This window comes from Muscardinus avellanarius (genome assembly GCF_963383645.1).
Source record: "Muscardinus avellanarius genome assembly, chromosome: 4".
NCBI classification, from domain to species: Eukaryota; Metazoa; Chordata; class Mammalia; order Rodentia; family Gliridae; genus Muscardinus; species Muscardinus avellanarius.
The window spans coordinates 73,306,877-73,324,484 of record NC_137789.1 but is presented as its reverse complement, the minus strand read 5'-3'; positions in this window follow the sequence as shown (position 1 = coordinate 73,324,484).

The window sequence follows — 17,608 nt, the reverse complement described above, 5'->3', positions numbered from 1 at the left end:
TTTATCTTTTGCTTTCTTTCTTACCAGAGGATATTTTTTCTTTTTTTTTAAAGTTGAAACTATCATAATTTATTTATTTATTTTTCAGAAAAAATCTATACTAACATGAAATATGAACTCTAAATACCCAAAATAATCTTGAAAAAGAATAAAGCTAGAAGATGTACATTTTCTGATTTCAAACCTTATAAAGCTACAATAATTGAAACAGTGTAGTACTGCTATAAAGACAGATATATAAACCAGTGGAGTAAAATAAAAAGCCTAGAAATAAATTCTTCCATATATGGCCAAGTTATTTTTGACAAGGTTTACAAGAACATTTGGTGAAGGAAATAATAATCCTTTCACTAACAAAACTGTAACATTCTTTTTAACAGATATATAATTTTCCATTTTACTGATATACCATGATTTATCTGAGGCTCTTGATGATAGGCAGGTAGGGAGTTTTTCCTCCAACATCTTTTTATTAGCAACATGATACAGGGTTTTTTTTAAAATCAGCATATATATATGTATATATGAGGCTATATATATATATGAGTTTATCTGCATAAATTCTTAGAAATGAAATTGCTAATGTATAGGAATTAATATTGATGTTTAGGATTAAATTGCCATCTACAGAGTCTATTATAATTTACATTGCCCACAACATATATATTTTTTATCCTGTTTTGTTCTTGGCCAATTTAATACATGAAAATAATTTTCCATTGAAGATCACTCATGGAGCCAAGACTTGCCATTTTGACTCTATGGCTATCATGCCAATGCTTTTTTCTTTTTTTTTTTCCTGATAGGCTAGTTATGGAGGCAAATTTGGGCAAAGTGTTTTCCTGGTCAACCACACAAATAACACACATTTGTAGACACCTGCTTCCTCTAGCCTGAGAAGTCGGGCGTGAAAGAAGAGAACATGAAATATTGTAAACATAAAGCATGGTATAAAAAAATAGCCCAAACAGAAAAAGAACAGGAAGAGGCTAAATGCCCAGAAGACACTGATCTAAAATGAACTGCAAGAGAGTTTGGTGCAGAGGTACAGGGTCAGTTGCTCCAAGGTGGAGCTGTGATCTGGCTCCATGGCCAGCACAGCTCCCATGCTTTAGCCCTGCACACTCTCCAGTTCCTACAATTACTTATTTTTGGGTTATACATTGGCAACATCATATCAGACATGAGTAAAGATCATGGCTGTATATTTTCCCTTTTCTTATTTTCTTTTCTCCTGATCCATTCATTCTCTCTCTCTCTCTCTCTCTCTCTCTCTCTCTCTCTCTCTCTCTCTCCCTCCCTCCCTCCCTCCTTCCCTCTATCTCTCTCTCATCCTCCTCCCTCCCTCTCTTTCATTTTTGAACCGTTTTATTTGAATCAATGAGACTAGTAGTAAGTAAAAAAATGCCTCAAGACTCTCCTTTTATTAAAAAAAAAAAACTAATGGGATAAGCCAATCTTTTCCATCTTTTCCAATAAAAAGAGAGAGAGAAATACCCAACCCAACACAATAGCCTTTATAGCCTCATAAACCACAGTACCACCCAAGATGTTAACAAGCTGGCATGTTTTGAGCATCAAAGATAGAGAGGAAACTGTGTTTACATGTTTGGCACAAAAACTAATGAGGAAAGTCAATTGGCCCTTTGTCTTGAGGGTCTGGAGCGCGGCGCTCTAATGTTTGGTTTCTTCGTTGGCACTTGTTCAAGTAATCACTCGTGGCCTGACAAAGCGGCACTTGTGTTTTATTAGTGGCCACGCTGAACTCCCTGCTCGGGCTGTGTTGTCTCTCAATAGAGTGTGCAGCAGAGGGCACACTTATTTGAAAACACTAAATCACAGCATGATGATCTTTGCTCAACCAGAGCAACCCAGCTAACAACAGAAAATGCTCTGCGTCCTGCTCTTTTGTTCATAGAGGGGCAGAGATGAGGATGCGGAAGACAGAACTCGTGCCTGTGGCTGATCACTCTGGAAATGGTAGTGGCAAAACTGAGATTAATAAAGAAATCTTCTTTCCTTCTAATCACAGGTGTCACCTTAGCGCTGACCCTGCCACAGCGCATCACTTGGCCCCAGCCACCAGGGGCTGGACTCAACCCACAGTGGCAAGAGATGTCAAGGTGACCCCACATGGCTTTCCCTTTTGAATTTCTAAGGTGTCACGAACGGATAATCATGTTACTCGGAGAGGAAGCTGACTTTGTCTCTGCAAATAGAGTTCAGTTGAAAGGAAAAGTTTCCAAAGTAGGTCAAAGCAAAGTGTTTGTAACTTTTCCCATTAGGATGCTTTTTACCCTCCTCCCTCCCTTCCATCCTCCCCTCCTTTTATTATTAGGGTTTTTTTTTTGTAATTTTTTGCCTTCTATTTAGAGATAGAAATGCTTTAGACCATCCTGAAATTTTTATCTGCACAACTGAACAAGTAAGTATCCAAACATTTGGCTGCTAATTTCAAAGTTCTGAACCAGAAATGAGGACTCCAAAATCTGGTTGCAAACAACATTTTTTAAGTGACAGTTTTGGCAGTTTTACCTACAGATCCAGTAAAAATAAAACCTAGAACAGTTTGTTCTTAAACTATTTCTAGTACCAGTTCTGTGAAGAAAGTACTGAACTACACATAATTAAATTTATTTTCTTTAAAGTGACTGAAATTTTACATGTTCAAAATGAGAATTTGGGATAGGTTAAGATATGCCCTTGCCTTTGCCAAATCCTTGAAGTTCTCTCTGGCTGCCTGCCTCGCATCAGATCTTTTTATGAAGGGTGTAAGTGTACATTCCATGTATTCACTCCCACTGAATAAGTCTGAGCCATTCCTACACTGAGAAAATGAGAAAATGCTAAGTGAGACTTATTACTCAGGAAATCACATGACAGAAAGTTAAAAGTGCAGAATATAAAGAACTAGTTTAGCTAAAGTGTCCAATTTATTTGACTAACGTGTCCAACATGCCGTATTTTCCTTGCCAATTACTACTTAAATGTTTAGTTTTTAAAATAAAGAAGATGCCGACCCCAGAAAAGCTTTAGTTTTACATTTCTGTAGTGCATTTTCTATAAGCCTCTCAAACTTTCATTGTCTCTGCAGAAAAGAGCGCATTAATTTTACATGTCGGTGAAGTAATTCCAAATTCCCATTCCTGTTGTTGATAATATTTACTTTTGTGTAATGACCGTGGTATGCCAGAAGCACTAATGGCCTGTTGGTGGTGGTAGAATAAGTAAACACATAGAAGCTTTCTAGAGAAAGCAGCTCCATAAAAGAAAAAGAAAAAATAAATCCCCCAAAGGCTCCTGGCCTTTGCCAAGGAAGCCATATAAGAGATGCCCATAGCCCTTCTCTGTGTAAGAAGGCAGTGCTTATTTAAATAGGATTGGCTGCTCTAAAACAAGTGTTTCTGCGCTCAGCCTTGAGATCCAGGGTTATGTAGTGGGAAGAGCTAGGCTTCACTGGCCCCCACAGCCCCATCTCTCTTGGATCTGGCCGTGCCTCCCACAGCCCAATATCTATCCGTTCTTCCTGCAGGCTCCTGCTGCAGAATTGTCAGTCCTGGCGGCTTATATTCGGAGCTCAGGTTGCTGTGAGTGCAGCAGAGGGGTGGGGCGTGGGGTGGGAAGAGAAACTGCGGCCATCAGTGATTTCTCCACGGAGAAGCCGTCCACAGCCCGGGATAAGGATAGATGTGCTTCTGTGCCCAGGGGCCATTCTCTCGCAGGGTACCCTTGTCTAGGCAGGTCCCACCCCTCTATCCCCTCCTCTGACAGTGATACACGCAGCATTCATCAAAGTGAAAGTTAAAAGCTAACCACCATTATGGTCTCTTAAGGAAAAAATAAAACCTCATTGTTCGTTGTGTACCCTGCCTACCAAGCATTTGCAGTCTTAATTCACACAGGACCTTTGTTGAAGTGATGTGAACTAATACATTTATTTGGCTCCTAGAGTGGTATAAATGTGTTTATACATACATATTAGGACATTACAAATACAACATAACGTGCATTATATTGTACTATATTGTATAACGTATTTTATATTACCTAATATATACTTACATATCCCACTATAATTTTTTGTTGTGTGTAAACACATGCTTCAGAATTAGTCACTAAACAAGTCTTAACATTCAATGCTTTTAAGACATGGCGTGGGGTCCACTCACCAAATGTTGGAGAAGGCATAAGGCCACCAAATAGAATATTACAAAAGTATACTAACTGCTATGAATTTCAAGTGCACGCCAACCTCACAGAATAAAAATGATGACTCTGTGCTTCAGTGTTTTATCAGCCTAAGCTTTCCCCAGGGATGGTAAATTTTAAAGTTGATATATTAGAATAGTTAGGTAAGGGCAATGCTTTTAAACAGTGGGCCAGGTGATGCTGCTCAGTACTCCTCTCTGCAGAAAACAATAGGGCAGAGCCCAGGGGCAGCAGCCGAGAAGGCAAATCTCAGAAAATTTTCTCCTACAGACATTTTCAGAAAAGCACCGAGATTGCAAAATTAAAGTTGTTTAGAACCAACCACCAAATTTGAGTAGTGCTATAAAAATTGACCTCAAATGGTAATGGAAAAGAAAACATCTTTACTCTCGAACGTATCTTCACAATGATAAGAACTATTTAAATAATTCTTTTTGTATTTTGTGCTTATAATAGTTAATAGCGGAATGAAAACAGTAACCACTGATGTATGCAACCAACAAACAATAGACTGTACACATCAAAGAAAGACTTAGGGCAGTTTCACAGTCTACTCTCCTTGAGGGTCATCGCTTTCTTGCCTCACTCTAAAGATGCCAAAGGTAAACAAATAACTGAAAATATTAAGAACTATTTAAACAGAGCCTGGAGATAGTTATAGCATCGTGTTTTTGCAAGTAAGGTTTGTACATTAATCTGTAAAAGATGCCTTTATAAGCACATAATGATAGCCAATGTATTTCACTCAACACTTGTCAGAATGTGAACCAACAATATTTAAATAGTGTTTAATTTGAAAAAAAACTTAAAAATAGAATTGCCATTACCCCAGCTGTGAAAAAATTGAAAGACTTTCACAATTAAGTAAGTTGACAAACCCCTTGGGGGTATTGATACTGGTATTCTATGGAAGACTAAAGACTTTCATCATTACAACACATCCAGTGTAAAAGTCATCAGAGACCAAGTTTTCAAATCAGATCCATTGTCTTAAAGTGGTTGCAAGGAAAAGTTGCCCTTCTTGCAAAAAGTTAGAACTTAAAATATGTCTCTAATAACTAATTTTGACATTTATGAACTGTCAGTTTTCTCAATAGAAATTCATAAACTATTCCTGGAGAGTTTCATTAAAATTTAAAGTTTATAAATAAGAAATAATGATGTACTTTACTGTTTAAAATAGAAAAATGATAAAAGTTTATCATTTCCTTTTGATACATTTTGCCTAATGCTATATATATTATTTTACTATGATACCCACAAAGTAGCAGTAAATTTCCCTCCACTGTATCTGTTTCATTACCTGGCTTCCAATTATATCTAGAACTACTACATTTCTCAGAGTAAAGTTTTTTATTATTATTTTTTAATAATTTTTATGTGAAGCTGCTTTTATGAAAGTATTGTTACTGCTTATAGATTATTTTTAAATTACAAAATACTGTACTAAGTACTGTGTATGTCATTTCAATTATGTATTTTTTATACACACACATAACATTTTTCTTTACTAGACAGAGATGCTTGGTTGTATGGCTAAACATAAAGCAAACTTGTGTTTTGCAATGGTTTACGTCTTTTGGTATTTTGTTAATACAAATAAAATAATAGTCATTTCATCAATCTACAAAAACAGGAAAGCACAAATATTCCTAAAACTGTTCAAAGAAATAATTTCACAGTCCTATTCAAAGCACTTATAAAGTAAAAATACAAGTTTAAAGTTGCTGGATCCTTTTCTTAATTTAAGAACTGATGTTTTTAACATAGATCTTGATGGCTTGATGCTGATATCTCCACATGGCACAATTCTTTGACCTTCAGAATTATTCATAAGCCTCAAACACAGTCCTGTGTTTTAAACATGTCTTTGAAGTCTTTGACTAGATATAATGTTTACAAGGATTCTCTCTGCATGAATTGGGTCATGTTGCCACCATGCAATGTTCTCAAACCTCAGGAAAATATAATTATGTAGCAACACATATGTGATTTGTTCTATCTCTTTAGGACCAAAGACTAATTTGTCTCAGCATTTTAGAAACAATTCAGTGAAGTAATAATTTAATTTTCCTAGGTTGACTTTTCACAAGTATGTAATACAATGCTTCTTTGAAAAATATCAGGCCTTTACTGAAAATCCTACAGGATATTTGGTTTTTCCAATCTTGTAAGTGGAAGATAACTTTTCCTGTCACTAATTGTCCACATTTCCAAGGGTTCTACGGAGTGGCAAGATAACACTAACAGGCCAAAGCTCCAACCCAGGCTTCTGCAGAGAAAATGTGAGTCCTGCAACTTCGATTAAGCTGGCTAATTTTCAGTCAAACAAGCTAATTTCCAGACAGATTCTTCTGATGTTTTCCCTCTGTTTGTAATTTGCATCATTAAATAGCTCCGTGTTTCAAAGCAGCCACTGCTCTAAGGTCATGGGGCTTTGTGTTAAATAGCAACCACCTCAATTTTTTTTTTTTTTTAAAGGAAGGAATAGAGAGCAGCTGATCCTGCAGTAGCACGATTTTTCTTTTTTTTTTTTTTTTCTTGGTGGAAAGAAGCTGAAGTGTCTTGTGGATCACAGAAATTTGCTTTGGTTCGGAGAACAGCTTTCCTCAGTGTCTTTGTGCTCCAGAAAGCAGCCCAGGATCACAGGTGGCCTTGATTATCAAGATTTTTTTTTTAATGGTGGCCCCCTCCCCTTCCTAGAACAGCAGGACATCTTCCTGACATGAATATCTCATTGTAAGTGGCACAAAATTCAAAAATCTTAAAGAGATATCCAGAAACTAAATTTAAAACAAAATCTTCCATTAAACTTCAAAGGGTAAAATTGGTTTTCAGCGATTACTGATGCAACCAAAGGGTTACGGAGGCAGACACGTAGAGCTGAGTCTTCTCAAGACCAATTTTTTTTTTTTCCTAGAAGATTTTCAAAGAGCTGCTTTTCAAATAATACACCTAATGCAGGGCAAGCAAGCAAACACCTTTTCATGCTTGCCTGTACAGCTCCAGAAGAAAATCATTTCTCTTTGTCTCTCTGGTCACAGGAATAGGTACTTGGGCTCACTGGCACCCTGGAGCACTGTTACTGCCATACAAGCTGACGTTGGTGCGAGTATTAAAAAATCTTCAATCATCTAACTCCAAGCCATTCATATTAATGTGCCAGAGTCAAATTACCCTTTCTATTCTGCAGGGGGAAGAAAGACTATAAAATGCTCTCTGAATCCATAAGGACAACCTCATTGGCACAGATAGAAATTTTGCTCTGAAGTGACAGCTCTCCTGTCCTGAAACATAACCTAATGACTGCAAAGAGTTTCTTTGGAAATACCGGATTTTGTCATGGAATCGTCTTTACGATATCATGCATTTCCGAGCCATTCTCTACCAACGTTCCTGGGGAGTTAAAGATGGCTCAAGAGAAAAACTGTCATGTTTAACAAAGAAATGCAATAGATGTTTGTTGTGCAGGAAGGCCCATCAGTTGGCAGTGTCTCTGGGTTTCTATTTTGACTGGAGTTGTTTTCAGCATATTCTCGCCATGTTACCATAAGTTACAAAATGTATTTTAGGAAATATCACCATTTTTTTTTATATTTACTGGGACCAACATTCTTGAGGAGTTATCTCCATGAAAATGCAGACCATAGAATATGCAAGCACACAATGTAGAACAATTCACTACATTTTAGGGTACCATTAAGACTCACAAAACCTTTTGCCCATTGATAATGGGATCTTCATGTGTGAACCACACATACGGAATTTAACATTAGTTCTTGTTGTGACAGATGAATTGGCACTTGTGAACATCCTATTCTTGGGGGGAGTACTTTTTTAATAAAATTCTAGATTACTAATACTAACCTTCATTCAAGAAGAAACACTGTTCCCTTTCCTCAAATCTCTCAACAATATTTTTACTTTAATGTTAGATTTGTTTGTTTGTTGTTTATTTTATCATTGCTGTTACTGGAGATTAAACCCAGGAGTTCAAGCTATCTCTGAGTTTTACCCCAACACCTCCAGTTCTTCTTATTTAATTATTCATTTTTGAAACAGAGTCTCATTAAGTTGCGGAGGGTCTTGCTAAGTTTCTCAGGTTGGCCTCCAGCTTGTAGTCCTCATGTCTCGGCCTCCCAAGTACTGGTATTGCAGGAGGGTCCCCAGGGTTAATGTTAGACATCCTCCTTTGTGTCATACCTTCTCTCCCCAGGTAGAGAGAAGGGCGGTGGGCAAGGATTGCTCAAAGTTAACACACTGTATGCTGTTTGGCACACTTATTGAACCAACAGTACATGGAATTAAAATATATTTTATTTTCTCTTCAGAATTGTGTCATAGCATCTTGTTATTATGTTTTGGTTACTTTAAAAATCTTTGATTTGTTGGAGGAAAAACATAGAATTCTTAAAGGTCCCTTCAAAAGAGGCGAAATGTCAATGAGATCCATTAGAAGAGTGGGTTTGGAGAAGTGACAAATACCAAATAATCATCTCTAAGCAGTGACCACAAACACTTGGGTCCAAATCACCTTATACTGTGTGAATTCTCACATAAATAGGCCGTTCACCCTAGTTTGAAGATGTTAGGAGAAGGGGAGCTTTTGTAATCTCTCTTCACTTGCCTGGTTAGATCCCAGAGAAGAATATGAAAATACATCAATAAAATAAGCAAGACAAGAAAGCTTCTTCTGAGTGCATTTTGGTGTGTGCAAATGTGCCATATTTAATTAGTATTATATTCCATCTTTTAAGAGACACCCAGGATTTGAAATATGATAATTACCTTTTAACAATTTACAGCTGCTAAACTTCTCAAGCAACCCGAATTGTTGCTAGGTCTCAGTCCAGACAAGTGACTACTTCTCAGGACAGAGCCAACTGCATATCTATGTAGGTCACTGAATGACAAAACTAAAACTACAGGCTCATTGTTATCATACTTACCATGAAACAAGAGCTACACTTTTATGGTGTGAGTACATGTGACAACAAGCAAATCAAAGAAGCAAACTACTGCAGTAGATAGATCATAAAATTACTTGTAGGTAACAGCAGTAAGAACATTTTGTTTCGCCATTGCAAATGTTTAGGTTGAAGAGAATCATCAGGCTTTTAATTTCGACCAGTAAAACTAGTTAGTCTTCACTCCATCGGGTTACGCAGAATTTTCAAAGCAGTCCGGTGTTGTAAAAAGTGCCCTTTTAATCAGATTACCCTTGGCGAACGTCCCAAACTCAGGCTGAAGTACAGTGCTCTTGGCTTCTCAACAGCTTACACTAAGCCTGCACCATGGAAATAATCTACTTTTAAAACCAAGGAAACAAATCGACTGCACTAAGGACATAAGTCGCTGTCATTAGGGAGTGATTAGGCTAAACATTTTTATACACTCTACCAGCCCATTTCCAAAGGACTACAGGTGAGTTTACAAAAGAGCCCTGCAGAAAAGTTCATACATCCAAGTGTATGGGACAGAAAAAGGAAGATGAAAAGATTTGAACCTGCTACAATCTAAATAAAGATTTTTAAGAACTATAAGTAAGGAGAACTTGGTCACATAAAGTACACACACACACACACACACACACACATTTTTCTTTTCAGCACATCACATATGCCTATTACTTTAGACTAACGTGTTGTTAGTCATATATATTACATAAGAAATTTTATGAGAATTAAGGCTAAAAAATAAAAAGATGTCATTTTTATAATTTCTCATGATAGACCATACCATTTATCCTTCTTTAACAAAGAGGGTTTGTTTGCGGGATTTCGTGACTCATTACCATATTATTCTATGGAATATTATAGAAAATTACAATACTCTGTCATACAGGGCCACTTTCTTTAATCCTATAAGCTCCTCCCCCCAAAAAACCCCACATAATACCCCAATAAAGAACCAAGAAAAAGAAGGCTTTCAGTCCCACCTTATATTTGATGTTTTCTTGACTTTCAAAAATGCTTTTTACTCATTAATGGACTGTTAGAATGGAGTTTCTTGGTTTTATAGTCACTTCTGAGGATTTTGTTCTAGTTTTATTTGTTGTTTTTGGCTAGTTTTTGAGAATAAAAGTGAGAAATATCAACATGCTAAAAGCCATGTAGAAACCATTGATATCTTTAATAAAAAGAAGCTGAATATAGGCTCTCAGCAGATAAAAATGTTCATTTTAATTTTTCCATGGATTGAAAAAAAATTGGATTTAAGAATGGGCTGTTCTACCAGCCCAAATCCCTGGTTTGCGTAATGTTTGATTCCTACTCTGGACATTCTGCTGAGAGTTTCATTTCTAATTTATGAAACATTTCATTAATCCTCAATCTGTCAGCTCTTTTTTGACAACAATAGAGGCTGACAAAGGATTAATATTTATTAAATACTCTACACTTTAGAAGTTTTTGAAATGTACTGTTCATTTTAGTCCTCATTTCCTCTAATTCTAAACAAACTGCACCCTTCCTAATTTCCTCAGAAAGCACATACACAGCACAGCAAAACATTTTTTAAATACCAAAATGTACAATACTAGATCTAAACACAATATACAGAAAAAAATCAAACTATAGCTGTCCTTGAGCAGAACAGCTAGCATTTACATTAAAAGCATCTCTTATCCCAAGTATTTCAAGCATACATTTTTTTGTATGCTCTTCTTCCTCATCCCCCAGGCACACCCCCCTCCATTTTTCCAATCTCATGAATAATTCATGAACTGATAAATATGCAATTTCAAAAAGTGCAGACAAGGCAGCACTGCATTAAAAAAGAAAAAAAAAAAAAGAGCTTGTGCTTTTTACATACAAGTCCTATGCTGCACTTTACGGATGACAAATTTTCTAGTGTTCAAACCCCATATTGTGTATATGATAGGAGTATGACTGCATTTCTGGTCAGATCCCTTGTTAGACATGTTATGAATTGTTTGAGGAATATTGTTCTACACATAATAAGAAGAATTTTGAAATCAAGTTAGCAGTGTTTTAGAGCTTGGCGCTCGGTCTTTGGATTTCTCGGTAAATAGGTTTAATGCTCCACTGTACGGGTGAGAAGGTGAAGGGTGCGCAGGTCGTGCATGTATGATAACCCTCCGGGGACGACACCACGAAGGGCTCAGGCGACTGCAGCCCCTCCTAAGCAAGTCACTTATTCGACATGATAAGAACATTCTTCAGAGGCCAGTTTCACAAGATCAGCAGTAAAGTGTTCTGCCAGGGCTCTCAAACAGGTAAAAACATCCATCTAGGAGCTGGTATATAGAGCAAAGCGAGGGCCTCCATTTTGTGGGCTAATTGCTTGATTACCAGCCTGAAACAAAATGGAGGCGAGACCTTTTTAAAGCAGCTCTGGGCTGATATATCAGAGGGAGGTGGGAAATATATTAAGGAGGTGAGTGAATACATCCCTTAAAGAAACCCCGGCATCTAAGCAGATAAATATTAAAGGTAATGTAGTAAACATGGATCGCATTATATCTATATACTGAGAATAGAGATAATAGGTAGGGATAGAGTACTCATGGGAAGAGAGCTATTCTAGTTTAGCAACAGTTAAGTTTTTTAAAAAAAGAAACCTGCTTTTAGTCTGAAATGTAACCTTTCAAATGAACACTTAAATTGGAAAACACCATGGGTAAGAAATAGACCACAGCATTTAATTTGGACTGGCTAGTTGGAAGCCTATATTTACTGTACTATAATTTCAAATTTAATTAAGTCACACTGCTGACGCCAGTAGCATCAACACAGTAAAGATGATTAATTGCACGCCTAAATGAAATATAAACAGCCCTAAAAGTAGCATTAATGCAGAACCTTGCACGCAGAAATGGGATGGTCGATTTAAGTGTAAGCCTCTACCTGCGCCTGTGAATCACATTCCACGCCTGGGACCCAGGTCTCGCATCTGAACGCAATCATTGTACCAAAAATATAACCTTTTACGGGTCATTATTTCTCTAAGACATGTGTCCAACCTCCCTTTTCCCTTCCCTCCCTACCTCAACCCCAACATGATTTGTTATCTGATAGAAGACTTTGCACACAGTTTGCATTGTCATCGTAGGGATTGGCTACCGGTACACAAACAGGAGCTGACACGCGGCCATGGTGGGACAGGGCTGTCGCGACGGGGCAGCTGGACGGTTATATATTCACTTTACCGCATTGTACTTCCACTCACAGCAACGGTAGGACAAAGGGCCTGACAGAGCTGGCCATGCATTGTCACCTTGATTTGTCCAGTCCAGCAGATATGCAGAGATGAATTATATTCTCCTGCTTATGAACACAACACAGAAGCAAATGAGCTTGCAAACAGCATCTTCCCAGCCATTTTATCTAAGAGGCATCAAGCTCCTTCTTAGATGCTGCAGGCTGCCTCGCTCGGTAGGTGAGGGAGAGCAGAAACAACGACCCGATTAGTGAGGACACGGAGAGGAGGAGAGGCTCTACTGCAATAACATAAGCTTGGTGTTAGATACTAAACTCCCTCGATTGAGAAATATGTAATTTGTGTTCTGTTTTGCTTTATTAGTGATGAGCACAAACACAATGCTTCGAAACGTAAACTTGTCTTTTTGAAAAGCATATGGTAGGTAAAACCTAGCAAGTAAAGTTATTCTTCTTATAGGAAAAGACATACTAAAATAAGATTTTTTTTCTGAAAGATAATAAAATGAGTGACTTCAGTCAGTGTTGTAAATTACTTCTCAATAAACTTAAATCATGTTGTATTTAAATTTTACCAAAGTTAATTTTAAAGTCTAAGCCTGAAAGTGCTTCAAATAGTTGATTGCTAATAAAAGAAATACAGATTTTCTTGAATGCCAGTTGTTTATTTTGCTATTTTCTTGACAAGGTGTTTATTTGCCTTTGAGATTCAGGCAGTTTTAATACCCACACATGGATGAATGGATCAGACAGGGTGGAGACTTTTCTATGAAAAGATGCCGTCAAAGTGAAGAAAAGGGGTAGAGTGTTTTCTGCCAGATTTCTGAATAAAAGAAAATTTCTCCATATACCAAAGGAAAAATAATATTACCTTATAGAAAAAAACAAAACCTGATAAAGATCTATCTCTCTCTCTCTCTCTCTCTCTCTCTCTCTCTCTCTCTCTCTCTCTCTCTCTCACACACACACACACACACAAACACACACACACACACACACACACACACACACACACCTTATAAATCTTTTCATTTGTATAAACAATGCTGTATGCTTGCTGATCCTTCTAAAGACATATTTTTTTTGTAAAACCAAAACCTTGGTGTTTAAGAGTTCTTTGAGCATCATAATATAACCTATAGTTTGTTTAATTATTTTTTTCTTGCCACCAAACAGTGCATGCAATGCTCTTATCTCTGAAGAAAAGCCTCAAGAAGCATTCCATTTTACTTTCTTTAAAATAAATTATAAGGTTAATCTGAAGATGCCGTATTTAAAAAGCAAAAGATTGCATTTTGAGAGCATGCACTATTTAAAATAGCCATGCTAAAAATATGTTCTATTCAAACAACCTATTATTTTTGAATTTTAAATTGCACTGTTCTATTGTCTTCTGCTTAATACATATGGATTCTGTTCACAAAGCAACACTTGGTATCTAAGGTTGTTTTAAATGGTGACTAGCACAAACCAACGCGACACACATAGCTATAGACATATGTATGAAGAGAACATAAAACAGAAATACCCCATACAGAAATGCAAATGGCACTTGATCAAAGGGCTGCACTTTCACAGTGAAGGATTTGGTCAAAATAAAACCATTGCTTTAGGAAGATATGTAAGAAAACCCTGCATAATTTGTTTCAAATAGATTTTTTTTTAAATCTAAGTGTACCAAAAGGCCTTATCTATGATGGTCGAAGGAAAAATTGTACGGATGTGTCTTTCCTCAGAATTCTATGCAGCCAACCGTAAGAGCTCTGCAGCCGTTCACCTGACTGAAGCAGAAATCGGGGCGTGATGGTTACAGAGGGTGACAGAAACAGAACACCGCAAGTGCGATTATGCAGTTTGCAAGAAAGATTTCAGCACATTTCAGGCTTATCTAGTTATACTAGGTAGTTGTTTGGTGTGCTGTATTTTTTGTGTGTTTTATTTTTTATTTATTTTTTGTACTAGTTTTGCATAACTTCTAATACTGAGATTCAGCTAGTCTTCAGTACCACCATTTCAAGCACCCTGGGCTTTAAGGTTTAGTATTATTTGACAGATTTTCAAGCTGCTTTGACATTTCAATCGACTTTAGAGTTGTAAATAAAATTCACACATTAGTGCCTTCGTGCACATGATCCTCTTCGCAAAAAATGGAATTCTACTTTATCTTTTTATTTTAATCATAAGTTCTCAGAACATAACTTTTCTTCCAATTCATACTAGAAATGCATACACCATTTAGGGCTTTTGTAAAAAATGCCAACTGATAGACTAGAAAGGTTGCTACAAAGCCTTTGTTTTTGTAAAATAAAGCATGTACATTGCTATTTAAAATAAGGTGTTATAAAAACATGATTCTGGAATTTGAGGCTGTTTAAAATTATTTCATAAGAATAAATTAGAGTTCTCTAGTCATGTTACTGTAGAAAGAATTCTATAGTTAATAAAGAAAAATATGAGGTCCAGGTTAAAAATTTAAAGGAATAAAATAAACGCAGAAAATCAATATATATATTTTAAATTAGTGACTATGTTTAAGGAGAAAAAAATTGGCCTTAAAGCATTTCATGGAGGACACAAAATTTCTGTAGACATAAAATTTTGTCCCAGAAAACGATAGTAATTGTTGATAGCTTCTCCCTAATACAACCCCATCCCCTCTCCCAGGCTGCTGTTTGGAAATATGGGTTGGGGGAGGGGTGCCAAATGGCTGTCCAACATTGCCCTAAACTTTCATTACGTTTAAGAGCAAGGCAAGCCTTGCTCCCTGATATATTGTCGAGTGGGCCTTCTGAGGTTCTATTTTCCACATGGGGTCAAGACAAGCTGACATGGGATTAATCAGCTACTCCTCCTAAACCATGAATCAGAACAATTGCTGTCAATTTCATGTGGTACAACTGCCTGGAAATAGAAAAGTTGGAAAGTGAGAGAACATATCAGGAATGTAGAAAAGAAAATGTTAGTGGATAGTTGTAACCACAATTTGGCTATTTGTGATTTGGTGCAGCTACCAAATTAAATGATGAATATATATTCCACCAAGTGCTTCTGGAAAATTCATTCTTCAATTCTCCCCCTACCTCTTTGAGATCTTGCTTTTATATTAATTGTAGAATTTTATAAAAGCTTTGAACTTATTTTCTTTCTTTTTGGTAGGCACTCTTTATATTCAAGTTCACATTTAAACACATCTGTTGACCCAGGGTTAAATTCCAGGATGGCTGGGCAAAATGTGTACAGCTCTTCTGCATACATATTACAGAGTCAACACTGTATTTAACCTCTCCTTGAATGTTTGCATTACAAAATTGGAAAATACTAGGTGCAAATGTCCACCTAAAGGGGAACTGAGATCCTGTATTCCTACAGAGGAATGTGACAAGCTCCTTTCTGTATGAGGATCCTCTTGCGTTGAAATGACCCTTCTTCTAAATGAGATTGCTTCTGTTACTAACAGCGATAAGAAAATGGACACTTACTGATCACATTTTGAAAAAACAACCATCTCCAGTTTTATAAATGATATCCAGACAAAGTCAAGCCTTATTTTACTTGGGGATAATGCATCACAAGCAGAAGATTTTCTATTTATTACTTTAGGATGGGATAATTTCTGGAAAGCAAGTGTTAAGAGTATATGATTAATATATGATTAGGCTATATGGGCAAAGGTGACTAACAATTGTGGCATAAAATGAAATCATATTATCCTAGAAAATATAAAAATGCAGAAATTTTTCAAAATGAAGACCTATTTTTTATTATTAAATTAAAAATTATCCAGTAACAGTATTTTGCTCAATAGAGGAATACAGAAAATAGTCCTATAATTGAAAAAGTTAATAGATCTTATTATCCTGATATATTTTTATTAGAATTCATTGGGAAGGGAAATTATAGGTATATTAATATAATATACAAATAGTTCTAAACATCATTTCCTATTTGCCTGTCATCTTATTTTACATGACTGTTGAAAGTAATAAACTTATCTTAATGTTTCATTATGCTACCATAAATGTATCTATAGTATATAAGATAAAAATATTAAAATTGAAGGTAAATACTATAGAAATTATATATATAATTCATTCTTTATACACAAAAATCCCAATCACATATATAATATAGGCATGTGGATAGTTAGAGATTTGTTATTCTTAAAACACACTGCAGAATTGGTATATTAGATGAAGCTATTTCACAAGAAAGATGTGTAATAGAAAAATTTTCTTTTAGTATGAAATACTAAGCACTCATTTCTAATCACAAAAAATCCTACATCCTTTATTTAAAATGCAATATTTTGTGTGTTTACATTAGAAAAGTCTGAATAATTGAAAAAATGAAGTATCTATAATGATTTGTCACAAAAATTTATTCTTCCAAAAGATTCATTCTATAACTTCAAGACATTGCTCAGAAATAAATGTCTGGCTGTCACTACCTATGTTAACTCTAGAGCAACACTTAAAATATTTTTATAAATACAAATATTTACTTGATTAAGTTGTATGCATGCTGAAGCTAAAACTACTCTATTGCTTTAATTAAAAATATCTTTGATAGGGAAAAGTGCAGAATAATGTGAACACAAATTGACTTAGGAAAGTGCTTCTTTTGGAAATAGCTGACTTACTTTTATCCAAATGAAATAAAAGATTAATGCATTTTATAATTGATGAAATATTTGATTACAAACATAATTGGTTATAGAGTAATTCAAAATGACTGGCTAACAGTACTCTGACAGTGATTTATAAGGTGTTTGGTGAAATTACTACCAACTTTTTATATTATACAAAGCAGTGTAAGTAATATGTAAAAGGCTATTTAGAATGATTTTAATTTTTCTTGTTTTATTATTTTTCATATAAGTAAAAACAATAGAAATATTTCTAAAAATCTATATATGTATTAATATATCTTTACTTAACATTTTCAGAACTTATTCTAATTTGGAGTAGTTCTATTATCATTTAAAAATAATGAAATCCATACTCTCAATGCTTTTGTCCTATTACTTAAAGCATTATATGAAGTAGATTATATGAAAATTATATTCTAATTTTTTTGAACATGATAATGACCTGCTTATTCAAAATCAAATAGTATGTTTTTTTGTATTTTTAAATCATTTAACAGATAGCAATGAAAGCACATGCCCTGATTCTCAGAGAAAAATCAGGATAACCAAGTTCACATCCAGAAAAACACAT